The sequence below is a fragment of the Triturus cristatus genome, chromosome 11 (genome assembly GCF_964204655.1).
Source record: "Triturus cristatus chromosome 11, aTriCri1.1, whole genome shotgun sequence".
Classification (NCBI taxonomy): Eukaryota; Metazoa; Chordata; class Amphibia; order Caudata; family Salamandridae; genus Triturus; species Triturus cristatus.
In genome coordinates this window covers 684714775-684741215 of record NC_140594.1, presented here as the reverse complement: position 1 = coordinate 684741215, position 26441 = coordinate 684714775, and the positions used below count along the sequence as shown (strand labels likewise).

At 46.1% G+C, this 26441-nt stretch overlaps 2 long non-coding RNA genes across 2 annotated transcripts; both read right to left on the bottom strand.

The window, feature by feature from the left end:
• Window positions 1–18011: 18011 nt before the first annotated feature.
• LOC146785325 (uncharacterized) lies at window positions 18012–19243 on the bottom strand. The gene is made up of 3 exons (XR_014970697.1): window positions 19110–19243; window positions 18338–18411; window positions 18012–18141 (listed from the first exon to the last, which is right to left on the bottom strand). It is a non-coding gene; the product is annotated as an uncharacterized LOC146785325 (long non-coding RNA).
• A 585-nt stretch (window positions 19244–19828) lies between these two features.
• On the bottom strand, window positions 19829–25786 carry LOC146785324 (uncharacterized). The gene is made up of 4 exons (XR_014970965.1): window positions 25684–25786; window positions 21147–22846; window positions 20366–20554; window positions 19829–19896 (listed from the first exon to the last, which is right to left on the bottom strand). It is a non-coding gene; the product is annotated as an uncharacterized LOC146785324 (long non-coding RNA).
• Window positions 25787–26441: the final 655 nt, after the last annotated feature.

Here is a 26441-nt window from a genome sequence, read left to right as displayed (position 1 = left end):
AATTCCAGGCACCCACATAGAGGCTGCATACTCGGTATGGTGTCTTACCCAGCAAATAAGGAGCATGGCAGACCACCCAGTCTTGAAGAACTCCTTTGGTTCTGTCCAATCAGTAAATGCAAACCTTTACCAGGTTGCCCTTGGATTCTTTGTTCCAAAATAAAGAAAATTTCCTTATGACAGAACATAATCACTATCTTATCAAGCGCTTCATTGTACACCCAGGGCCATTTCGGTAGATCCAGTAAAGTCAAACAGAGCAATACACAAGCTAGTCCCCCGATAACATTTTCTTGTAGTAAGAAGTCCCCCCCCCCCCCCAAAAAAAAATTTGCAAATTGAACTTCAACACCAAATTCAAATTTAATTTGTTTTCCTTCCCAGTCAATTGGGAGCAACAATAGCTGTGAAAGATCCATGGATTCAGGCTTGCGTGCTCGATCAGAAATATGGTTCAACTACATATCCAGTACGCCAATGTGACAAACCCTCTCATACCCATGGGAAATGGAAAGAAAATCTTAATTTTCTATCCCAATTGTAAAGTGCAGAAGGTTTTTAAACGACCTCTGAATCTCCACATAGCACAACTACCAGAAGGGATCATCATCAATCAGTCAGTCATTTGTAAAGCGCACTACATACCCGTGAGGGTCTCAAGGCACAGGTGGGGGCGCTACTGATCGAACAGCCAGGTCTTGAGTGTCCTCATGAAGGTCACCAGGTCTTGGGTGGGTCGTAGGCTCAGTGGGAGGGTGTTCCATGTCTTGGCGGCGAGGTGGGAGAAGGATCTCCCGCTGGTGGTTCTTCGGATGCGCGGGACAGTGGCTAGTGAGGTCAGTGGAGCATAGCTGGTGGTTGGGGGATGTAGAAGGAGTCATCTGTTGAAGTAGGCTGGGCCGGTCTTGTGGAGTGCCTTGTGTGCGTGGATGAGGAGATTGAAGCATATCCTCTTGATGGGGAGCCAGTGCAGGTTTCTCAGGTGGGGGGGTGATGTGGCCATGGCATGTCAAGGATCAGTCGTGCCGAGGTGTTTGATGCGTTGTAGTCGTTTGATGAGCTTGGTTGGGGCTCCCATGTAGAGGGTGTTTCCGTAGTAGAGTCTGGTGCTGAGGGCCTGGGTGACTTGCATCTGTCGGGATCCATCTGTAGATCTTGCAGAGCATGTTGAAGAAGGAGGAGGAGACTGCGTTGACTTACTTGGTCATTGAGACGAGGATGATTCCCAGGTTGCATGCGTGGTCTGTGTGTGTCGGGGCTGCCCCCAGTGCAGTCGGCCTCCAGGAGTCGTCCCAGGCTGAAAGGTTGGCGCAGAGGAGGAGGACCTCCGTCTTCTCAGAGTTCAGCTTCAGACAGCTGATCTTCATCCAGTTGGCGACGGCCTACATTCCTTCGTGGAGGTTGGCTTTGGCAGTCCTTGGTGAGGGAGAGGATCAGTTGAGTGTAGTCGGCATAAGAGATTATGTTGAGGTCGTACTGTCGGCCGACGTGGGCGAGCGGGGCCATGTAAATGTTGAACAGTGTCGGGCTGAGGGAGGATCCCTGGGTTACGCCGCAGATCTCGGTGGCTTCAAAATGGGGGAGGCGGATGCTCTGGGTTCTGCCGGAGAGGAAGGAGGTGGTCCATTCCAGAGCCTCATCTCGAATCCCTGTAGCATGGAGGCATGCGTGTAGTGGCAGACTGTCGAAGGTGGCGGAGAGGTCTAGGAGGATGAGTGCTGCGGTCTCACCATTGTCCAGCAGGGTCCTAATGTAATTGGTGACGGAGATGAGGGCGGATGCTGTGGTTGCTGTGGAACCCTGACTGGGAAGGGTCCAGGATTCTGTTTTCTTCGCGGTATTGGGTTAGCTGTGTTGACAATCCTCGAGGACCTTGGCCGGGAACGAGAGAGAGATGGGCTGGAAGTTTGAGGTCTCTTGGGTCTTCCTTGGGTTTGACTAGGGCGTTGATCTCGGTGCGTTTCCAGCTCTCTGTGAAGGTCGTGGCCTCGAGGGAGAGGTTAATGACATTGTGCAGGTGGGCTGTGATGGAGCTGCTTGCTTTGTTGAAGACGTGGTGCGGGAATGGGTCTGACGGAGAGCCGGAGTGGATTGTGCTCATGGTCTTATTGGCTAGCAGGGGGTCATGGTCAATAATGTGCGGAGTGTCTGTTTTGTTACTGTCTGTTGAGGCAGTCTGGGTGTTGAAGCAGTCGTGGATGTCTGCTATCTTGCGGTGGAAAAAAAGTGGCGAGTGAGTCGCACAGGGCTTGCGACAGCAGGATGTCGTTTGTGTTGGAGCTGGGGGTTGGAGAGTTCCTTCATGATGTTGAAGAGCTCCTTGCTATCATGTGCGTTGTTGTCGAGGCGGTCCTCTCGGCAGCCCTGATGAGGTGGTGGTGGTGGCGGCGGCGGATGGCGTCCTTGTGAGCTGCGTTGCTGTCCAGAGTCCGTTCACTGTGCCATTTCTTCTCTAGTTTCCGGCAAGCTTGCTTGGAGGCTAGGAGTTCTGGGGTGAACCAGCTGGCCCTCTTGCTGGTGTCTGTGGTGGGGTTTCTTCATTGGGGCGAGGGTGTTGACGCAGTCAAGCGTGTGGCCGGCGGAGTGGGTGGGCGTTGTGATGAGTTGCATCAGTCCGAGGTTATCAATCAGGGCTGTGGTGTTGCTGTCGTTCTCAAGGTGAAAGTTGAGGTCTCCGAGGAGGATGTAGACAGTGGAGATCAGGGCGCGTGAGCTGATGAAGTCAGTGATGAAGTCGCTGAACTGGGGACGGGGTCTGTAGACGAGGGTGCCTCTGAGGGTGGAGTTGGGGTCTGTGTGGATCTGGAAATGCATGTGTTCGGCGGTGCTGAGTGTAGTCTGTGCTAGTCGACACCCTGATGCTGTTCTTGGATGATGGCGATTCCTCCTCCCACTCAGTTGGTGCGGTCTCTGCGGGTGATCTTGTAGCTGTCTGGGATGGCTATGGCGATGTCGGGTGCAGAGGAGTCATTCATCCAAGTCTGTCAGGAAGGTAACGTCCGGGAATGTTGTGTCGAGCAGGTCCCAGAGCTAGACGGTGTGTTTGCGTGCAGAGCGGGTGTTCAGTAGGATGCATCTGAGGTGGTTGAGGTCTTTCTTTGCGGGTGGTTTGTTGGCTCTGAGGCTGGTGTAGCTGCAGTTCCGGCAGGTAAAGGGACAGTGTGTGCATGTCGGGGTGGCCTGCAGGTGTGGGTCCATCCAGAGTTGAGAGTGTGCAGAGTGCTGGCATCGTAGTGGCGGCGTTAATCGTGGCAGGTGCGGGGACCAGGGGTTCTGGCACTGGGCGCGGTCCAGGTGCGGACGTGCGCAGACAGGCTTGCCTTAGGCGCGCCCGCTGCACAGCAGCTGGCATATGGTGAGCTGGGAGGGAGGAGCGACTGGGAGGCGGGAGGCAGCGAATGGGCAGTCAGGGGGCAGGTACGCAGCGGCGGGTTGATGAAGGGCACAAAGATAGAGGGACAACAAGTGGAACAGAAGGCAAAAGGGCACAGAAATACAGGGGCAATGAATAAACAGAAGGCAAAAACGGGCACAGGGTTACAAGGGTAGCTAAGGAACAAAAGGCAAAAACGAGCAGAGAGACACTGGACAGCGAGGGGGACAGGAGGAAAAATACGGGCAGAGAGACACAGGGACAGTGAAGGAAACAGAGGGGAAAAAACAGGCACAGACAAATACAGGCAGCAGGGGAGGACAGAACAGCAGTCAGACACACAATGACAGTAAAAGCAATACAGCGAATACAATAAATAGCGGAAGATGAACAAACCTACCTACGGCCTACCACTGGCCACCAGGGATGAGGCGCAGGTGGTAGCCTGCGGGTGGAGGCGGGCCTTGAACTTCCTCAGCAGCGGCAGTTGGGGCAGGGACACAGGCGGTGCTGTGCGGAGGGGGCACGACCCACCTGGTAGGACCGTTTAGCAATGTTCTGCTATACACAAGAATTCTGCAGGCGCCTCCGATCATTTGAGGAGTCATAGGAAGCCCCAATTTCACTATATGGGCATGGAAAGTGACTGACTAATGGGGCAAAAGATCGGAACTTCCCAGAGATCAGTGTATTACCTAGACCTCCGAGATGTTGCTGATTCTAGAAGGTTCCAAGGAGCATGAAAGGTGGAGTGTTAACACCGGAGCCATGTTTCAAGGTAGCTGGCTGGTTTACAAGTTTCTTTTCTAAAGAACAGGAAACAGTCTCCTTGTTTCTGGGGGTACAGCTCAAAATACTCACTGATAAAAAGGCCCAACTGCACAATCAACGTGCACAGAGCAGAGAACGGCTCCCGGCTCCTAGTCAAGCAGCTCTGGGTTCTGTTCTCCTAAGTTTTGTGGTCTTCAGGCGAGTGGGATGAATACAAACAAGCCTGGAGTACGAACGGAATGGAGCACGCAAAATGGGAGAAGAGGAAGTGGATGAAGGTGCATGACAGTAGCGAAAAGGTGGCAAAGTATCGGCCAAATGAGGGTCGAGAGAAGTGAAACCTGGATGAAATAAATCAGCAAAGCACAATCTAAAGTATAGGGGACCAAGTTCCACTAAATGAGAAAACAGACATACGCACAAAGTGGGCGATAAATACCCAAGCCTGATGAGATGGGCGAAAGTCGTGATCCAGATGAAAAAGGGAGGCAAGGCATAAATCAGACAAGAGAAAGGAGTTGGGCATGAGCCATAGGATGGAAGGGGAAAAGAATACACATGAGAGAAACGACCGTAGTATAATATGGACGTAAAATAAAGATGAGGGAAAAGGGAAGAATATGAGTGAAAACATGGCACAAGCACGAAGAGAGGGAACCAAGGCATGCAAAGAATGGGAAAAGGGCACAATATAGATGAACGTGAAGCGAGCCAGATGAAAATTAATCTGCAGAGCACAAAGGCTGTGCGGGGACGTACCGGGAGCACAGATCACTCAAGATCGGAGGACAGATCATAGAGGATCTTATGGGTAGTGAAGAGAGTTTTAAAATAGACTCTGCTCTATAGGTAGCCAGTGGAGCCGGCAAAGAGGGTCCAAAACACGGCAGTACTTCGAGAGGGCAAAGAATGCGGGCGGCCTCACTTTGAGCCCATTGGGGCCTTTTGGTCACTGACTTGTTAACGCCAAGGAGCAGCCAGTTACATTAGTCCAGAACGGGGGACCAGACAAACTGTCACGTATGTGCATCAAACAGCCCCAAGATAAGCTTTAAGCCACATAGCAAGCCAAAGCAGGTGCCTGCCACTGCCTTGGCGTGCCCCTCAAATGTGAGGGGGGGGGGGGGAGGTACTCCAAGGGCAGAGGGCCACCTTTGACTGCCCCACAGATGAGTATCTCTGCCCACCAGGAGGCCTTCTGATTTGGTGGAATTCAGTTGTAAGTAATTAACCATCCATTCAAAGATGGCCGTGAGATCATCTTGATATTTCACAAGATCATGGTTGGGGTTGCTGGAGAAGGTGAACACGAGCTGGGTATCATCGGCGTATGATACCAGGGCAAAGCTCCGGGCTTTAGCCATGAAAGTAAACATTAAGTAGAGTGGGGCTCAGGGCAGAGCCCTCAGGAACACCACAGGATAAAGGCTGGACACAGAAGGAAAAAAGGGGGGGGGGGGGGAAGCAGGGACCCGGAAGGACCGGTGAGCCAGAAAGGACGATAACCAAGAGAAGGCCTTACCCTTGACACTGATCTCACCCAGCCGATATAGCAAGATCATATGGGAGACGGTGTCAAAGGCCACACTCAGATCGAGCAAAATCAATTCCCATGTTCTGCCCTCATCCAGAGCAGACCGGCGCTGCTCCTTGACTGCAAGTAGCGCAGATTCGATGCTATGTCTAGGTTGAAAACTATTTTGAGATGGATCTAGAATTAGGTTCGCTTTCAGATATTGAGTCTGGATGGTATGGACATATGATTCCATGATTTTAGAGAGGTATAGGAGCAGAGATGACGGTCAAACGTTTTCCAGCTGGGCTGCGCCTAGCGTCATTTTTTATTTTTTATTTTTTAAACAGGGGAACAACTTTAGTGTGCTTCCATGATTTTGGGATGGCGGCCAACAAGAGCGACCTCATTTATTAGCTCCTGGCACTCCGATATTAGGCAGTGTTGAAGTTTAACAAAAAGGTCGGATTTCAGAGGGTCAGGAGATCCTGACTTTACCATGGCAGACAGCCTCCATACCCTTTGAAGACATAGGAGGGAGGATGAGGAGGAAGTGAGTCTCAAGAGCAGAGGATGGGCTCTCCCAAAGGCCGGAGGTGGCGGTTTCCCCCTGGCAAAAAGTGCTGTAAATTAGCTCCACCTTGCTAATAAAGAATTTGACCAGTGTCTCACATTGTGAATTGGAGGATATGGTACTGTTAGCAGCAGTTGGGTATTTTACCATATCTTTCAGAAGTGCAAAGATTGTTTTGGTAGGGCTGCTGCTAGTGGTAATCTTATTGCATTATGTGTGGCTTTGGTCTTCCAGAACGATTTATGGTATGCTTGGATTGTGTTTCTATAGTTAAACTTTGCTATGGGATCATAGGACCATCTCCAAGTCCATTCTAAGATCTTAATTCTTTTCTTTGGCACAATCAGTGACTCATCATACCAGGCATTAATAGTGTACACTCGGAATGTGTCCGTTTTTCTGAGATATGGATATTCCGTGCTTTGACCCATCCCAGAAAAGCTATGTTGGCTGCCGCAATCTCAATTGGCCATTCTGGGCGGTGAGAGTTTAAAATGGCTGTAAAGGCGGTCAAATCTAATTTAGGCCACGGGTGCTTTATAGATGACAGGCGAGGAAGTTGAAGTATGGGGCCTTCTATACAGAGCCGTAGGGAAATGAGGGAATGATCAGTCCAGGTCATAGTGAGAGGGGGCTTGGCCTCCAAAATTTGGAGATTAGAAAATACAGGGTCAAGGAGAGGACCAGCAACATGTGTAGGTCCCAAAACTAACTGCATCAACTGACATGCTGCCATATCCAAGGAAATTGGAGAAGTCTAGGGACTCTTGGAGTTCCAGGTGGAGGTAGATTATGTTGTTGAAATTGGCTGCTTCTAAGACTAATGTAGATGCGGTGTTAGCTAGGGCTTCTTGAAAAACTTTCGAAGGGCCTGGTGGGCAGTAAATGAGTAGCCCAGATAGCGTAAACTTGTCTTTCAACACTTCAGTCAGGGATGGCCTTCAGGGCAAGGTTGCAGTTATAGACAGATTTGAATACAATAGCTAACCCCCCCCCACCCCTCCAAACCGCACTGTTCCTAGTGCGCATCACGTAGCCTACAGGGAGGGCCAGGGCCGGTATGGCAAGAAAATCCTCTGAGAGCCATGTCTACATGAGGAATAGGATGTCCGGGGCAGTCTCTTGCAGGAGGTCCAACACCCCCGCATGCCGTTTACCATCTGCAGTTTAAACTGTTGTTCCCTTAGCTAAATTCCTTCCGCCAAGAGGTGGAGGTCACTGTTCGCATGCAGGGGCTTACCTGGAGACCACATTTATTACACTGCGAGGTACAGGGATCAGGGTACCAGCTGTGATACCTGCAGGCAACTGTGGGTCGCAAGGTAGACCGGGATTCTCGTGTATAGACTAACCTATGGGGTAACCCAGAGACAGGGTCCCTGGAGCTTGGCAATGTCTGGGCACGGAAGGGCACAGACGGGCTTGCATTTAGCATGCCCACTGCACAAGTCCACCCTGCGGCGTGCATTTAGTACTGGGTGGCAAAACTGACTCCTCCCAGGCTATACCGGATTGGATAGAACTAGTCAATTGGGTAGAGGAACACCAGCAATTAGAATTCAGCAGTACAAATTTTAAAAAACAAACAGCGTACAAATTCAATTCTGTGCAGTAGTTAAGGTTACAACCAACCAGCAGTTCCCTCTAAGAACCGCTCATGCTAGATTGCTTATTTCTACCTTGGAAAGCAGTTAGATCTCACTCACAGAAACATGTGTAATTATTGGAGAATGTTGAGCTGTGCATCAATGGCTTAAACTTAGAATAAAACATAAATAGATCAGAGGCACACTGCGGGTGAGATGGGATAAAAAAATGTAATATGTTCATAACAAAGAAAGGTTGTGAGTACCAGAGCTCACAACGGATGAGAGAAGACACAAACAAGAATGCTGACAGAAGGGAGCAGCAGGACAGTGAAATGAGTGAATGGTTCAGAGTGCAATCTGGATGAGAAGGGAGAGTAAATTATCAGCCAAAAGAGAAATTAGTGCGAGTCTCAAGCCAGGTGATAGGAGAACCAGTGGAAACATCAGATGAGAAAAGGGGCAAAGGCACACTCCGATGATGGAGAAGAAGTCAGATGAGGGGCGCAGGCAAAAGATGAGAAAACCAGTGAATCACAAGACCGATAAAAGGAACAAAGCAAAAGATGAGAGAAGGGAGTTAGGCGCAAACCAGATTAGTCAAAACAAGGCAAAGATGGATAACAGAGGGGAATCAACACTCCAGATGGCCATAAGGGGCTGAAAAGAAGGCAAGACAAGTTAGAGGAGATATTGGCAAAGACGGCTAATGGAGTAATGCACAAAATGGATAAGAACGGAGGAAGGCAAGTAATCAAAGATGCACGAGGCAGAGGTATAATTACTGATGGGAAAATACTCTGCAAGATAGGAGGGATACAGGAAAGATGGATGAGAAAAGAGCCCTAGGGATCAAAATAGTAACAAGACATCCTAGATGAGAAAAGGCACAGAGGGCCACAGTGTATGAAAGAGAGGATCAAGACAAGCTGGATGATCGAGGAGTGGGGTGCACGCCGGTGTGCAAAAGATAATTAGGATCAAAGATGGAGACGGTACCAAGGCACAATATGGATGAAAGGGGGGAAAAAAGTGCAAGCCAAAGGAGTGAAGCGAGCACATTGATGAGGCGGAAGAGAAACACAAGCCATATGAGAGAGAAGAGTAATATGCAAGCCTAATGAAAGAGGGAAATGAGGCACAAGGAGGACAAGAGTGAATCAAGGCATAAGCCCGATGAGAAAAGACCGAGGTTCAGGAACAAAGACAAAATATAGAAGGGAGCAAGGCGCAAGTCAGATGAGGTAAGGCTTAACATGGAAGATTACAGTAAATTACTTTACAAACTTTTAAATGAATAATGATAGCATAAGGGCTTCATATTTATTTGCATTAAAAAAAATCACTTTACCAATATTCATGTGACCAATATTCATGTGATCAATTTAATTTCATTTAAGTGTTAAGTAATTTTAATTTAAAGATTGGTTCCTCATTTAAGTTGATACAATATTAAAAGTTAATTAATATTAAACCTAATTCAATGTCAATTTATTTTAATAGAAGAGGTGACCATTGGGTCAAGGTTAAACTTGTGATTTAGTTACATAACACTACATGTAGTGTGAGAGGTAAGTGGTAGACTTAGGTTTACTGTTCAGAGCGAGGTACATTTAAGACCAAGGTGCAGAAGAACACAATGGAGGAGTAAAGGGACCTGCTGATGACAGCTGAAGAATGAGACTCCCGAACAAGAGTTGGGAAATGCAAGACATGTGTATCTGGACGAGTAATGAACAAGAAGTACAAGAGTGATGGACGAGGAGGAGAGAAGCACAAGCTCAGTGAGAGCCTGTTGAGGCACAAATTGAGAGGCCCCGAAGCGCAACAAAGATGGCCGGAGACAACACCAGAAGGCTGGTGAGATGGAAGCAGCAGCAAAGCTGGATGAGAGGCTCTATGCAAGGATGGAGACAAGGAGTAGATGGATAAGTGCGGCATCAAAGCACCAGCCGGATGAGGAAAAGTAGTTCTACAATGAGAGGGCACCAAATCGCTCACAGAATGAGAAAGCAGAAAAATGCACCACACAGGTAAAAAGAAAAGTGAGTCGCAAGTCAGATAAGAACTGGGAGCTATGCTGAAGCTAGATGATTGAAGGTAGACAGGCACAAGATGGATGAAAAATGTAACCACATGAATTAGAAACTACTTTCCAGTGGCATTTTGTGAACTGCTCAAAAAGCTAGGAAAATGTTGGATACAACTTAATTCCAATAAAAGGAGTATCTGGATAATTAGAGCCAGTGCAAGAACTAGACAGTTAATATTAGAAATCTATTCCCATTACCCGTGTAAGTTTGTTGTTTCTATGTGGTTATGGTACTTTTAATGGCAGGTGTACGGTTTGATATTCATGAAAACTATGTATAAGCATGCAGTTCTCTTTTCAATTAAAATATGAATTAAAAAGGCTATGAAAAAGTAAACATGGATGAGGAAAATGCTGGAGGGGTGTGCAGTTAAGCATAAATGGAATGAGAGGAAGAGATAGGAGACAAAGGCACAAGGCTGGTAAGAGAATGAAGCTGCAGACATCTGCATGGGAGGCTGGTACAAGCTGTTGGTGAAACACCCACCGGATGAGAAAATGCTAGGAGCAAGCGGATGAAAGGGTGCCAAAATGCTCACAGGATAAGAAAAAAGGTAGAGACACAATGAGAGAGAAAAGCAAGATACAAGCCGTACAAGTATGCGATCGAACCACAAACTTGGGAGAGAAATGGAAGCTATAGTTTGCCCAATGAGAACGGAGTGCAATATTTGTTGATTTCTTTTTTTATTTTTATGGTCTTTATTGAATTTTGAATACAAAATAAAATTACATCTGGTAGTGCACAGTAAAGATGGTTCATCTTTCGCGATAACAAGGACTGGGGTCCATAAGAGACCGTTAAAACAGCATACATGATCTCCAAAGGGCAACAGAATGCAGTATTCACAGTAACTCAATTCACATATCTGGATATTTAATGATCTCCATGGGGGAACACTGTGGGTATTGAGGGGGGGGCTCAGGAAAGTAAGGTTTAAGGCAGCGTAGCAGAGTATGGAAAAAAACAGAAGTGAATATGAACTGCGGCATAATATGAAGTCAAGCAAAGCACAAGCTGGATGGGCATAGGAGTGTGACATCGAATAAAAGGGGAGGCGAACTGAAGATGTGTGGGGGAGGAAGAAAAATCAGGCCAGGGGACACAATACCATGAAATAAAGGTGGATAATAAAGGGTACCCAAGCACGATTTGGATGAGAAGGGACTGAGGTCCATAGTGTAAAATACATGGTGCCAAGAAAATACGTACTTAAGAGTGAAGTGAGATAAGATTAAGGAGTTGGGTATGAGACACGATAGACAGCAGCAAATCATTAGTGTGCTGGAAATAAAATGAGAATGAGGACTGGTGAAAGAAGGGACTGAGGGACCAAACGGGTTGGTGAGTAGAACAAGGCATAAGACGGATGAGAGCTAGAGTAGCAAGTCATAAGCTAGATGAGATTGAAAAGCAAGGTGCAAGCCAGATCAGAGACGGGTGGTGAGTAACAAGACAAATGAAGGGGTGGGGGAGACCAAAGCACACTGGACGAGAAAGAGCAAAAGCCAAACAACGGATTAAAGGGAGGATTAAGAATCAATATTGATGATCGAGTATGGCGAGGTGAAGTTGATGAAGGGAGCCCTAAAGAAGATGGATAACAGAAGGATGCAAGGCTCAAGACAGATGAAGGAAGGCAAAGCACTCAGTGGATATGGGAGTGGAACAGGACTGATGGGAAAGGTGAATGAGCCAACAGTCAGACGAGACTATAGATTGAAAGGAAGTCTCAAGACCGATAGAGCAAGGAATCAAGGCACACTTGAGACAATGGACAATAATTGATCAGAATGAAGTAAAGACCAAACTGGATGAGAAGCCGTAGAATGCAAAAGTCAAATGAGAAGGGAAATGGGAAAGATAAGTGAGGAAAACCCAAAGCCAAAGATGAAGTACTGGACAAAACACATTTGAGCGAAATTAAGTGCAATACAAGTGTTAAAAAGAGAACAAGTTAATGAAACTGGAATGAGGCACCAGCCACATGATATCACAAAGTGAGAGTGAGATGCAAGCCCTATGGACCATAGGCCAAAGTGCCTGGTAAATGGCAGAGGCAAGAGGCATATGAAATGGGAACGAGGGCAATGCATACAGATGAATGAGAGGAGTAAGATTGTTGGAAGAAAGGATCAAAAAACAAAACTAATAGAAGGGCAATGACTCAAGAGAGGAAGCAAATCAAGAATGAAAGGAGTGTGAAGAACTTGCCCAATGATGGGTCAGGCAAGATTCACCTCAATGAGAGGAGCATGGCACACTTGTGATTGTTCTTGAAGATAAGGAGAAGACCATGCCAAAAATATTAGGATAAAATCTGCCGCAATCCAGAACCCCTATATATGACAAGTATCCCTAGGAAAACGGAGGCTAGATGATTACTATGTACTCCACTCACCCTACTAGACATTTGCACACAAGAGTCGTACATGTATGTATTCACTATAGGAAGTTCCAGGCACCCATAGAGGCTGCATTCTCGGTGTTGTGTCTTACCCAGCAAATAAGGAGCATGGCAGACCACCCTGAATGGAGGCCCTCCTTTGGTTCTGTCCAATCAGTAAATGCAAACCTTTACCATGTTGCAGTTTGATTTTGTTCAAGTTACAAAATAAACTGAATTGCCATATATATGATATAGCACAATCACGATCTTATCCAGCGCTTCATTGCACACCTAGGGCCATTTTGGTAGATCCAGGAAAGTCAAATAGAGCAATACACGAGACTGGTAACCTTTGTGTAGTAGGAAGCCCCCCCCCAAACAAATTGCAAATTGAACTTGCACTAAATTAAAATTTAGTGCCTTTTCCTTCCCAGTCAATTGAGAGCAACAATAGCTGTGAAAAAGCCATGGATTAAGTCTTGCATGCTCTATCAGAAATATGGTTCAAATACATATCCAGTAAGCCAATACTCCAGCAATGTGAAAAACACTAATACCCACGGGAAATGAAAAATCATAATTTTTTATCCCCATTGTAGAGCACAGAAGGTTTTTAAACTACCTCTAAAGCTCCACGTAGCAGAAGGGATCCTCATGGAGGGTTTAGCAATGTCCTGCTATACACAACAATTGTGCAGGCACCTCTGATCTTTTGAGGAGCCACAGGACCATAGGAAGCCCCAATTCCACTGTATGGGCACCGAAAGTGACCGACTCGAATGGGGCATAAAAAGATAGGAACTTCCAGAAGATCAGTGTAGTACCTAGACTTCTGGGAGATGTTGCCGACTCTGGGAGGATTCAAGCAGGGGTATGAAAGGTGGTGTCACCAGAGCCATGTTTCAAGGATGCTGGCTGAGCACAGAGGGACATAAGGCTCTTTAAAATCAGATGGTTTGTGTAGGTGAATTCATGTTGAAGACAAAAGTCTTGGAGGGCCCAGTGCAAACACCTGAGCCCTAGGGTAGATTACAGACCTTTGGAGAAAGCACATTGAGGGTTTTGCCAACCACCACTGGAGTCTTGAGCTAGGATGTTAAATAGAAAGCAACAGGTGCTTGGAGGAGCCATAAAACCTACAGTGGGTGCTGCTACACTACATTACTAAGGATTGGTTTTGGTAGTCACTAGCAAAGTATTGTTAAACCCTCCTACAAAATATCAAATACAGTCCCATTGCTAATGAAATTAGTGGCAACATATCACATAGGGCAGCAGAAATCCCAGCCAATTCCCTGAGTGTAACCAGAAGGTTCATGGTGGTGGTGAGCATGGTGGAGTCTTGGTTAGTCTAGGAGAGAGTACATTAAGATCTGCTGTAATCATTAAAGCCTGAGGAAGTGACTGACATAAGAGACTAGGGCTTTTGAGAGGAGACTACACTTTCATAGAAAAGGGAGTTGAACGAGGGTCCCGCTATATTCATAGGGAATAATGGAAATGGATGGCACTAGGAGGGAAAAGAGCGGGCGTAGGAGTAGAGCATGTGGGCTGATTAGGGGGGCAGGGGGTAGGAATGGAGTCTTGGTTGGAGGTGGCTATATAGGCGAGCAAAGATGTTTCATGGGGGAACAAGTGCAGGGCATACAGGGTGGATAAACTGCCTTTAGTAGACAAGAGACTGCAGCCCGGGGTGACTGAAATTAAGAGAACCACCGGAGGTATGCTGAACCAGAGTATACACTGGGGCCCAAAGGGGATAGCAAATCAGGAAAGTGGGGTGGCATCCAGCAACCAGTTTCAGCAGAGAACTTGAGGGGCAGCCGACTAGTGGAATAATATTTGTACATAGAGAGGCATGGGGGGGGGCCATGGGCCCAGTGTAACCAACAAACCCTCAATATGTGGCTTTCTTTCTCTATGAATGGAGACCCAAAGGAGGTGTGGCAAGAGCAGGCTGATAGAGTAACTTGGGAATCAGAGAGAACTCTAAGCATTACAAACTTCTTGGCAACAGCATTCTTCAATTGTATGTCAAGCAAGTACCACCGCAAGGACCAGGGCCCATAATTTGTTGATGATCCAAAGCAAGTGCCGGTGCTATTGCTAGTTTCCTTATACTCTGATGATACTGCCCAATGGGTCACATCCGTTTCCTGTTCAGCAGCAAGAACCAGTGTAACAACAACCTGCGGGATCAGAGCAAGCTTTGTTGCAAAAACAAGTCATAGCTGGCTTTAGAGTTCACCAAGTGCAAGTAGTACCACAAGTTAAAAAAAATATATATATCCGTTCAAGCTCTGTGGCAAAACCGGGGGCTAGAGACTGGACTTCGCAGCAAGGTCCAGGGACACATGAAGAGCTCAGGACTACAGGAAGCTGCAGGTGTGCTGGAGATTCACAGCCACCAAAAGTGCCAGTGCAAAAGTACATACCATAGCAAGCTAAAGTGACAAATCGAGCTCTAGGGAAACTTTGTGCTTTCGAGGACACAACAGCTCCAGACTACACCACAAGGTCTACTGGCACAATAATCAGAGGACACAGCAAGTTTTTGGTCACAACAGCATCCACAGACAGCAAATGGTGAAGCCACATCAAGCCCCAGGACAACATCCATTGGTATAGTAAGCCCGGGCCACAGTAACTTATAACTTGATTGCATATCCGATGGCCACTAACATCTATAGTGCCACAGTAAGCTTTTGGGGCCACAGCAAACTTTGGGGACATTACTCAATCTATGGGGGGGGGGGGGAATGACAAGCTCCTAAGCCACAGATAAATCCTCATCAGCCTCTGAGATGTCCTGAGACCATACCAGACTGTACACACTAAAATCACTGTAGCACATCTAGAGGAGACCGCAAGCTTCAATGTCCAAGCAAGGTACATGACAGATTGTTTCTTGTAATGGATATTGTGTTTTTCTTTTTGTATTTTACATCCAAGGGGATAGCAAATCTGGAAGTGGGGGTGACATACAGCAACCAGTTTCAGAGGGCTTGGGGCCAGCTGACTCAAGTGGAATAATACTTGTCCATACATAGACTAGTGTGATCCCTGGAGCCCTAGGAGATGTTGCTGACTATTGGAAGGCTCATACAAAGGCATGGAGGGCCCATGGGCCCAGTGTAACCACCAGACCCTCAACATGTGGCTTTCTTTCTCTAGGAATGGAGTGCCATAGGAGGAGTGGCAAGAGCAGGCAGATAGAGTAACTTGGGAATCCGAGATAGTAGCTGACTCCAGGAAAGAGCAGATAGGATAAAGGGCCAAATGCAGGAAAAGGAGAAAAGGAGGACAGCTGAGTGCAGTGTGATAAGACTAGGCCTGTGGACTCAGACCCGTGGGAGATCTGTCTTTGTATGAGAAGGAACTTGGTATGGAGGGCTCAGTGTAGCTCCTGGGGCCCTGGGAAGCCGGTTCCCTAGTGGAGATTAAGGCGCCACCACAGCCCGAAGATTAAGAAAAACGGACCTGGATTATGGGACCCCAGTGTAGCTATACGAGGCCTTCAAAATAGCATGCCCTAGGAGAGCGCTGCAAGGGTATGGTACCCAGTGTAACTATAGGGGGTCTAAGTTGGTGTTTGACTGTAGGGAAGTGTACAGTGACAGATTGGTCATAAAAAAACCCAACAAAAAACAAAAAAACACCCTTGGCGCGCGGCAATCAGTAGCAGAGGAAAAGCAACAAACAGAGAGGAGGAAATTGACTGCATGAATGATGGAATGCAGGGGTTTGTGGAGGCGGCTGAGCATAAGAGAGGGTGGTCTGAGATGTATACCCAGTGTAACCACATGGTACCAAAAGACAGCTAATCTTACTAGAGAACAGGCATGGTCATATGGTCCAGTGTAACCACAGGGCCCAGTGATAAACTTGACCAGAAGGGGAGGTGAAAGGCTCAGTCTGAGCAAGTGGCCAGGAGAGGTAGTGGACCCTAGATAAGAGAAGAGGGCAAGGTGTATACACCATAACCATGGGAAGGTGACTAATTCAGCCCTGATAGAGGAAAGCCCATTGATTCATTAGGGGCCATTAGTAAGGAGATTCTAGTGGAGAGTAAGCAAGGGCTGATGAGCATAGTGTAGATGTGGGGGTACAGAGTGTGACTAGATCTAGGGTGGAAAAAAAGAAATAGACGAACAGGCCCAGTGTAATCACCAGAGCATTGGGTGGGTTTGTTGACCATCTGAGACCCAATATGAGTGTGGAAAACAACAGTCAGGGGCCCAAGGAGGCAATTAAAACAGAGAAGAGACAAGGCATGGAGTGAAATGTGTCTACACTTGCCTGAAGCGCTATTTACTCACTAAGAGGGAAGGTACTAAAGGGCCCAAACTAACAGAGGAACCAGATATGCAGTTGAATATCCCACCAAGCACCTAATTGGTAGCCTGGGGTTGGTGGGTTGCCCTATGAGAAGGGAGGCATGTGCCCCTGGGAGGTTACTTACTCAGAGAAGGCAAAAGTTTGAAGGGCCCTTGATACCTCTGGACAGAGGGCGGAGTGGGTTTATGATTTTGCAAGACACCAGACAAGACGGATGTATAGACTAGAACCACAGTGAGCATGGAGGAGGGAGCAGACTAAGAGCATGTACCTGGCTGTGGTGGCGCGGTGGGGGGGGGGGGGAAGGGAGCGTTAGATTACCCAACAAGACTACCAAATCATAGGAGTTGTGCCTCGGTATAGCTACAGGAGCCCCAGGGAAAGGGTGGCTGGCTAAAGAGAGCCACTAGGGCTTTGAGGAACCAATGTAAGTAGAGGAGCTCTGGGTGAGGGCCATACACCCCATAAGTCAGAGTGATCAGACTAAATATAGTGAAAAAGATGTAACAAATGCGTTTCATAATCAGTTCGGCCCCCAGGTTGCACTCAATTCCATCACAATAGAAGACGTTTTAGAGTTGTTGGGCTCCCAGAAAAAGAAGGGCCAAGAATTTCAGTACCACTGTATCCTGCAAGGAAGCTGCAAACTCAGGGGACAGCAAGCATTGGGCAGTGGCAAATAGTAAGACTACTGCAACCTTCAGCTCCATGCGCTGCTGGGGATACATCAAGCTATGGGAGTGGAGGCATTCACCTGCAGGAAGCATGTGTTGGGCACTAATGTAGAAGCACTGGGACTACTGCATGATGCAGTAGAACAAATAGCTCCTACCCCACTGCAAGTACCAGGGTGACTACTGGTGCAATAGCATGTCCCAACACTAGATCCCATTATTTATCCCCGTTATAGAATTAGATCTCAGGATTGCATCTACCCTCTCTGTGGTGCTAGAAACATTACTGAAAAATCAAAGACTGACCGCAAAGCTAGCAGCGCCGGTTGTGTAAGTGCTGACCGTAGTACTGATGGTTCCCAGCGGAACTGTAACAGAGCCAGAGTTCACTTCAATGGTTCAGTGCCACAGTGCCCAGTGCAGATAGTTTCTCGTGGAAACATGGAGGCCGAGCTGCAGTTCCTGGTGGTAGTGTGGGTGGCTCCTCGTGGCAATGCCTGGCGTCCGGGCATTTGATCCCTTTCAAGTGAAAGACCAGGGTCCCCATCCTGCTGATTAGAGTGTGCAGTCTACAGGTAATCATTAAAGGTTCATCCGGTCTGTTTTTTATCGTCTGTTATTGAAAGGTAGTCCCAGGTAGAGACAGGGGTGTTCATACTTGGATAAGAAATTGGCTTCTCCTTTACTTCAGCTGGCATCTCATGGGATTGCCATTGGTTCTCATCACAAGGGCTGGTGGTTGCCGGTGGTAGCCCTCATCGTTCTGGATGGAAATGGCAGTGGCTCTGCATGGTAGTGCCAGTAGTTCTTGGCGAGAATGCCGACACTTCCTGTATGAGAAAGGAAGTAACAAACAGGAGGTTATAGGAAGAATAGAGGGTGTAACGGAAAAGAAGCAGAAACAAATTGATGAGAAAAGCAACTGGCATGCAAACAGGGCAACAGAGGGGGCGATGAGCAGGACATCACTCAGACAGGACCAGTCATACCAGATGGAGTAATAATGATGAAATATCAAATTCTTACCTCACAAACAGGCTGCATGCAAACAGACAGCATCACTGCACAGTCACGAAGTCGTGAACCCGTCAAACATCGTCCTATGCAAAAATAAAGAATGTCTTAATGAAAAAAACCTGATGAACTACAAAAACAACAATCAATTCATTATCATTGTATAGGAAAGTTGACAATAGTGGCCAACTCATAATAGAGAAAGGCAAAAAAATAAAATATAGCCTTAGTCCTAATCCTTACCCTTACCAGCACTCTAAACATCACCCAAATTGTAATGGGTTTAAAAACTTAAAGCCGTACCCCTTTCAACTAATATTGCATTGTTAAAATATTTAGAATTTGAAGAGTTTATTCTACCTATTTATTTTGGAAGATACAATCTTAGGTTTTTCCCTTTTTTGATTCATCATTTATTTTGGGTTTTTTTAACACCATGCTGGCAATTCTAGGAAAGGGTAGCAATGCAATAGGACAGTAAATTACTAAACGCAAAAAAACCCTCATCTCCAAATCATGCAAGGGAAATTAAGTGGCAATTGCTGTGCGTATCTCTATCTTTCTTACATACACAACTTGCAATTTTCGGGACAGTCGAGTTTATTCCACCGATGTAGCTAAAGCAAGTCAAAATTCATATACAGGTCATGTTTAGTTTTCATTTTGCCAGATTTCAATTTACAATTATCCGTGCATTGCCAGATTTTATTTTACAGGTCTTTTATTTTGGCAGGTGCTCAATAGATGGAAACCGAGTGATAATAAAAAGCACAAGGATAAATACCTCTTCATACAAAGCTTTTTTTGGACCCCTCTGAAATTCACTTCCAGGTACTTTTCTGGTTTTGGCAAGGATCACCCATCACTGTCACCCTATATTGGAATAAGTGGGAGAAAGACATACAAGCATCCTATCTAAACTAACAGGGCCACTGCTGCACCATACAAAATCATTAAACAAAAATCTTTAAGCAAAGCAAACACATCAAACCCCAACAAAACCCAGGGCTAACCGAATTCCATATGAAAATGGAAAACGAAAAAGCCCTACAACCCAGTCACAATGCACGGCGAGTAACTTAACAGTGAAAGGAAACATACAAGCATTGTACAAGCATAGATTCCCCCCCATCTACCAACAGTGGCCCAGCTCGTGTGTGTGGTGTGTCTATTGTGTACTAGTGACACCTGTAAAACAAAGATTACAATTATAAACACTGCTAGGAAAACAAGTAAAAAAATATCACAGGGCTAAACGAATTCCACGTAATCATGGAAAACTTAAAAGCCCCACATTACAACGAGCACAAACAGTAAATATAATGCATTAATATACACAAGCCTTGACATCTACTCACAGGTAATCAACATTGGTGACTTGGATTATGTGGTATGTGTTGTACCTACTCTAAACAATCCTCATAGGAATAATTAAACATTCTCTTACATTTAGAAATTGAAAAAATGGCATCCACGCATTAGCGCAGAGAGGCCCAAGCCCTACCTAGGATGTCTTCACACAAGCTGCCTCTCTTCGAGGAGGCCCTGTGCGGCTCTTCAAATAAAATACCCTGCATGGAGAATGAAACACCTGTGAACCATCCATGGGTACCAATGCAGATGCCATACATACAAAAGTGGGAATTAATGGGACACAAAATACTATAGGATAACTTCAAGGCATCGCTATAGGCATCATTTAGAATTCGGTTAATGACTCAACCAAGCCCACTGGATGGGGGTCCCAAGTATTTACTGGCCCCTGTGAGAAGTGTGAAGCTTTTTCCTCTTTGCCAGATAACAGCTATTCCATAGGTAGCACAGTAGTAGGAGTCTGCATAAGAAGGGTAGCCCCATCACCTTTCCGTAGCAGCTGTAATTACTCATCCAGTCATTCATCCTTCCACCGTCTCTCATATATACAACTCAAAGCACTCTGTTACAAAAACTAGTGGGCCCTTTGGCTCTGTCACTGCAAGTCCAACCTTGTTTTCCATCAAAACACCTGAGGATATTTTTGCGGAAATATAGTCTACTCACCTGCACCATTAGCGCAGCTTTTATGCTGGAGTCCTCGAAGCAGTCAGACAGAGGAAGGGTCTTGATTTAGCAAGTGATTGAGAAAGGCACCACACGGTCCTGTCCTTCAACTGGAAGAGTGACCAGGATAACGCAACATGGCTTTACGAGATTGTGAGCAAGATTCAAATGCCATTGGAAGAGTACCATCTATGGAAGAAAAAGAGGTACAAAACCACCATCAACAAAAACATTGCAGAGTTGCGCAACCAAAGCGAATGAAAAAAAACAACCAATACTCAGCCCTCCACACCCAGCCGGTGTAATTGGCACAGATGTGTTTGTGTTCTAATTACATGTCAAGGTTTCAGCATGTTTTTTGCTACTACAGAGGTGTGGGGCCTGATTTGGCATATTGGGGTTGGAGTCAACCAAGAAAATCTTTTTTGTGCCTTTTGTTTTGCTGTGGTGGGAGTAGTTTTCCTCAAGAGGAGGCTGGGCTACTAATTGCATGTCACCAGGCCTGCAAGTTTTTCCCTCTCAAATCTAGACTGGTGGCAGCCTAGATCAAAAGCTTTAGGGAGTTACAAAGTTGCCCATATGGATGTGGTCTAGAGGATCCCCCCCCCCCCCACCAGCCCATATCCCCCCCTCCCCACCAGCAATGCATTTTGCACAATGGACTGAACGGTGTATATTGTCCTCTCGTTTTTGAAAGGAGTACCTATGAGAAACTGGAGTCTCAACCCAGGCTGAGGTCACCCTGTCCACCCTCCTGGTACACGCAGGGTCTGACACCTACCGTTTGCCTGGAGCAGAACCTGCCCTGGACCCTGGTTCTCTGAAGACGGCTCTGCCTTCCAGCCCCTCCAGCTGTCTGCGGGTGGTTTACAGCAGCAGCCTCCATCTTGCAGGAGATGCGGGTGACTGATTCAGTACGTGTGGCCATCTGTGCCATCAGTGGTGGACTCATGCAGCTGCCGCAGGGTTGTCTCCTTTGCCAGTGGGTGATGAGACGTCCACCTAAGCATCTGCGCCATGCTAATGTGTTGCATTGGATTGTAGACACTGGCAAATTGTGGTAGTCTTAGAAGAAGTGCTTAAGGAGGCAGTGAGCACTGGACACAAGAGGTTCAGTCTGGAGTTCTAAGCAATATCCCTGGAGGACGGGGATGTCACCACTTAATATATTTCCCACCTAATAATTACAACATTGTTGAAGATAAACTAAATCTTTTCATCTTCTCTAAGCTTATCCCCTCCATTTCCTCGCCATGATGAAATCACTAATCTATGAAGAATTGGCCAATGTGATATTTTCCATGTCACCAAGATTCATAAATCAATTTCCATTCATCTTGCCTTATTATGCTATTCACTCAGTGTCTGTCTTGGTCTGTTCTTTTGATTCTTGATTCTTGATGTTTTTACCACGGTCTTCTCTGGTTTCCGTGTCAGCTTTCAATTTAAAATTAATTTAATGGTCGAGTTCCACTCAGTTTCTGGTCTCCCAATGTCTATATTGCAACACTAAATTCTGCATTCGACTTCTTGCAGCTTCTCATCTCCTCTCCCCAATGTCCAGTCCCACCTCCATGCCTTCCCATTACTTGCACCTAAATATTGGCATTAATCTGTGCTCTTTCTACATTCAGACCAATTGTAAAGGAGCATCTGTTTTAGTTTGTCTTTGCTCAATAAGTTGGGTCTTATTATTTGGTTTTAGGAGCAGTGCTTGCCATAGTCTGATGAAAAAGAAGAATTCATACTCCACTTGTCTTTGGCGAGATGGCGTCTATTAAAATTTGTGCCAGGCTCGTCATGAGCAGCACGATTAGGACAGGCTGCTGTTGCTATGGTCAACATTGCTTGGGCTGGAATACAACCTTGACCAAGATAAAGCAACCGAACCTTGTTCACCAGGCTCAAAGCGAGTAAGGCGTAAAGCTTCTGCCGTGCTGATCATCAACCAAGGCGATGAGAAGTGTGAGCTCTGGACTCCGCATTTACTGAGTTGGTAAAGATTAGGGGCAGGGGACAGAGGAGCAGTCACTGCCAGGTTTGCCACTGGGTGAGCAGATGCACTAATTGGGTGTTGCTGGGCTCACTGACCGGGGAAAGGGATGAGGGGGTGGCTGGTGCTGCGTTCACTATTAGCTCAAATGACAAATAATGTTTAGTTGGCTTAATTTCGGTATTAAAAAGGTGGTGCTTGGCTTGCCATCGTTTGTAGCAATGAAGACGAGGATTCAGCAATGTCTTAAACAGCCAAGTTGAAGATAAGGAGGCCGTCTATTGCCGGACATGATGAAAACAACATATTGAGGTTAGTCTTGGTTTGCTCATATGATTAAGAAGGGTCTTTCCAGTGCCCACTATTGTCTCAGGTCATGAAGGTGAGAGGGCAGTGCCTGGCTGACCAGTGGCAGGATTGGAAGCAACAAGGAGGGAGAGGAGACTTACAGTTGCTCTCTTCATCTTTAAGAAGATTATTCCCGATCTCTGTAAAAGGACAGAAACACAGGAAGTTTTAATGGAGATTGAGTGTACTTTAGGACCAAACACGAGCAACAAAACTGCAAAGGCAGTGCTAAAAAAGACTGACACACCAAACATCGTACATATGCACTGAATATTGCTAAACAAAGCTTTACCATGGGAATTAAGCATTATTCTGTGGCACCCCACAAAGCATCACCATAGAAATGCACTGCAGTAAAGCATCTTAGTGCTCTAAACCCACAACATTAACAATGGAATTTAATAATCCCAGAGCATGACGGCAAAAATACATCCTCATCCTATGGTGCTCATCATGGAGTGCACAAGGTAAGACACTTTCTTGCAGCATTTGTCAGAGTTCACAAGAACAGCATTTTTCAACCTTCTTTCCACAGGACTGTTCCACACAAAGTTCTGCCTTATTGTATCTAAAACAGGGTCTGGTCTGTGTTCACAGTCTATAATGGGTCTTAAGATTGGAACTACTTCGTAGGTGGTGTGAGAAATTTGCCCTTTCTGCAAGTTCACACTGATTTTTCTCCCCTTTTGCTGAAACGTATTTTTGATAGCTATAAAACGTTGCACTTTACCCATACTAATTAGTGGTAAAGCGCATATGCTCCTCCTTTCAACATGGTAAAATATATACTCCTGATTGGACTATTTACCTTACATAGAAGGCCCTAATATATGGTAATAAAGTGTACCCCGGGCCGCTAAGATAAATGTCACATCATCCCTTGAGGCAACCACTACAGGGAAAAATTAAAGCAAGTCTCCAGGCCTACCATAGTCACCCAACTGTGTAGTTTTAAAGGGACAATAGAATCGGTCAACATAAACCCATCCTTTTGACAGGCCTAAACCTTCCTTTTAAATAAGTCATCCCTAAGGTAGACCTTAAGGCCCAGATGCAATAGATATATATAAAAAATTAGGGCATGTAAAGGTTAATGTTAAACATGTTCTTACAGCGACTAGACCCTCAAAGCCATTTTAACTGCATTATGGTTGAATGTTCCATATGAAAATACTGGGTTACAATATTACATTTAATAAATACTAGATTAGAAACCCCCAAAAATGTGGTGGTCGTAGGGACAAAATTAAACAACTTAAGGAATCAGTGAAACCATGAATTATTATTTGTCCATGAATTTAATTCAAACAGAATCAATCTATAATTTCCATCACCAGAATATCTAAACATTTACACTCTTAATTGTGAATTTTGGACTTTAAAGACCTCGGAATCTGATGCAACCATATAACAATACAAAAGAGTACATTTAGATCCATAGAATTACGTACAGCCACATTTTACAGTTCTCACACACAGGTAGATCTGTAATGAGATCTATGCTCCCATTATTCCTCTTTGGTTTAGAGATGGTTTAGCTCCTCCTCAATTCCCAATTGGCAAAGTGATGGTCACATTAGACCAGATGTTTCACCAAGAGGCAGCCACTGAGTCAGGCTGGGTATTACTAAAACCTCTGGGGCAGATTTACAAGCCCTTTGCATCACTTTTTTTAATGCAACTGCGGCGCAAACTATTCGGCCAATATACAACGTGGCACATGTAGAGAGACGGGTCACCTTATAAAGCCCTGTGTCACATTATACCTGCGCCAAGTATAATTTATGCAGGCTAGGAGTTCCCACGAAAAAAAGCCATGTAGAACTCATGCAGTGAAACTTACAACATTTCACTGCTTCACTCTATACCTTCACTGCGTCAAAATCCCTATGCCTGCCAAGAACAGGTGTAAGGAATGAGAGGGCTTTTTGTATGGGACTCACCTATCGGTTGTGGCGCAGTGCTGGAGTTGCGTCACTTTCATGAGCAACTTCAGTAAGGAGTCACTTTTGGGCCAGCAGATGCATCAGAACTTCTGACGCTTCTGTTAATCCTTGCGCCAGGGAGCACTGTATTGTAAATACAACACATCCATGGGGGCACAAGGACATTTGGCGCTGGTGCAATGAAACAGACGCATCTATGCAGATGCACGAGTTCCTTGTAAATCGGCCCCGTTATTTTAGAAGCACCATTTTATCTTAAACATTTTTTAGCGCATTTTGTAGCGGTCTATCTAGTACTATGTGTAATGCACGTTTGACTTCTATATGCAGAGTGCTTTCTGTCACAGGATGGGACCTCGTAGCACTAAAAATACATGAGTAACTATTCTCCATTGCACCAACCAAGACTTTAATTCTGTGGCTTTCTGGTTACACACAGACCTCTGCAGTGCACTAATTAATAGAGGTTTCTTAATGTACTATTGTGCATTTCCGACTGAGAAACATAGTTTTGAGTTTATTTTATTTAAGCTGCGCCATATTTTATACGTAGCTACCCAACGGTGAAAGACCAAAAACATTTATAGAATATTTTGGTTGTTTTAGCCAAACCTGTGACTTTCCCCAAACACACTGACCCCGCCCCCTTGCCTGAAGCATCACTGTTCTCATACTTTCTTTTTAATGCTGTGATTTTTTTGCCATTTAACCCACAACTAAACAAACGAGAGATCAAAAACAAACGGCACACGGACTGGGCGAGCTCTTCAAATGTGGCACGGGTGAACTCGATAGATTTGGAGACACTGAATACCTTGGGGGGGCCTGATAATTTCACGCGAGGGCCCGAAGGAACCGAGGTGCAAGAAGCTCGCAGCGCGTGAACGGGCAGCGAGCACCGTGGGGTACACGATGCGAGCAAAGCGCGTCACTGGCTCGGTCTGCTCGGCATACAGACAGACAGCCCCAGCAATCCTTATGGCTAATGAGAGTCCAAACAAGTGCTTGTAACGGAAATCTAGGCACGGTACCTTTCTCCGTGGGGGGACCGAGATCTGGAAAGACAGAATGGAGCAAACCCGGTGTTTATAACACATCGTCCGTTGCGGCCCCAGCCCCCACAGCACTTAAGGCTTTCAATTACCTGAGACCAAACCACGCCGCGCAGTCTAAATTATGTGCAACACCGGCCCCTGCTCAGCTTGTGGGTGGGGGGAGCGGGAGCCGTGTTTAGAACAAAAACACCTGTTCCTTATCAGCCCTGAAGTTTTCGAGGCAACAATAAAAATGGCAAGATAACTTGTGATTAATGTTCCTGCTATAGAGAGAACAAGTTTTGCCTGGTGGTAGTTTCTTTCCACTTATGACTAAGTAGCACTGGGGGTAAATGTGCCTGCTGCAAAGAACGTGTGCAGCGCAAGTCACCATACTGTTTTTTATGTGGCTTGGTCAGTAGGTTACTTACTGCTTTTATCACAGAGCTCGGTTTCCAGATCATAACGTACAAATCTAATATAGCACATTGAGCTATGAGCGGTCATCAAAGGGCTGCATGGTATGAGTTAGAAAGTTGTTTTTCCCCCCCAGTCTTTCATCATCCTAATGTTGCTAAAACGGGTAAAGTGCTCTGACGCCCTATGCTGGTATTAATAGCGCTAACAAACAAATGAAATGCATGTGAGAGGGGCTGTGGAGAAATGAGGTACACTGGTGGCGAGTGGTATTGAGGGAGTTCGTGGAGAAAGATTTTTTTTTTGTTGGGGGGGGGGGGGCTACAAAGATCGTCGCA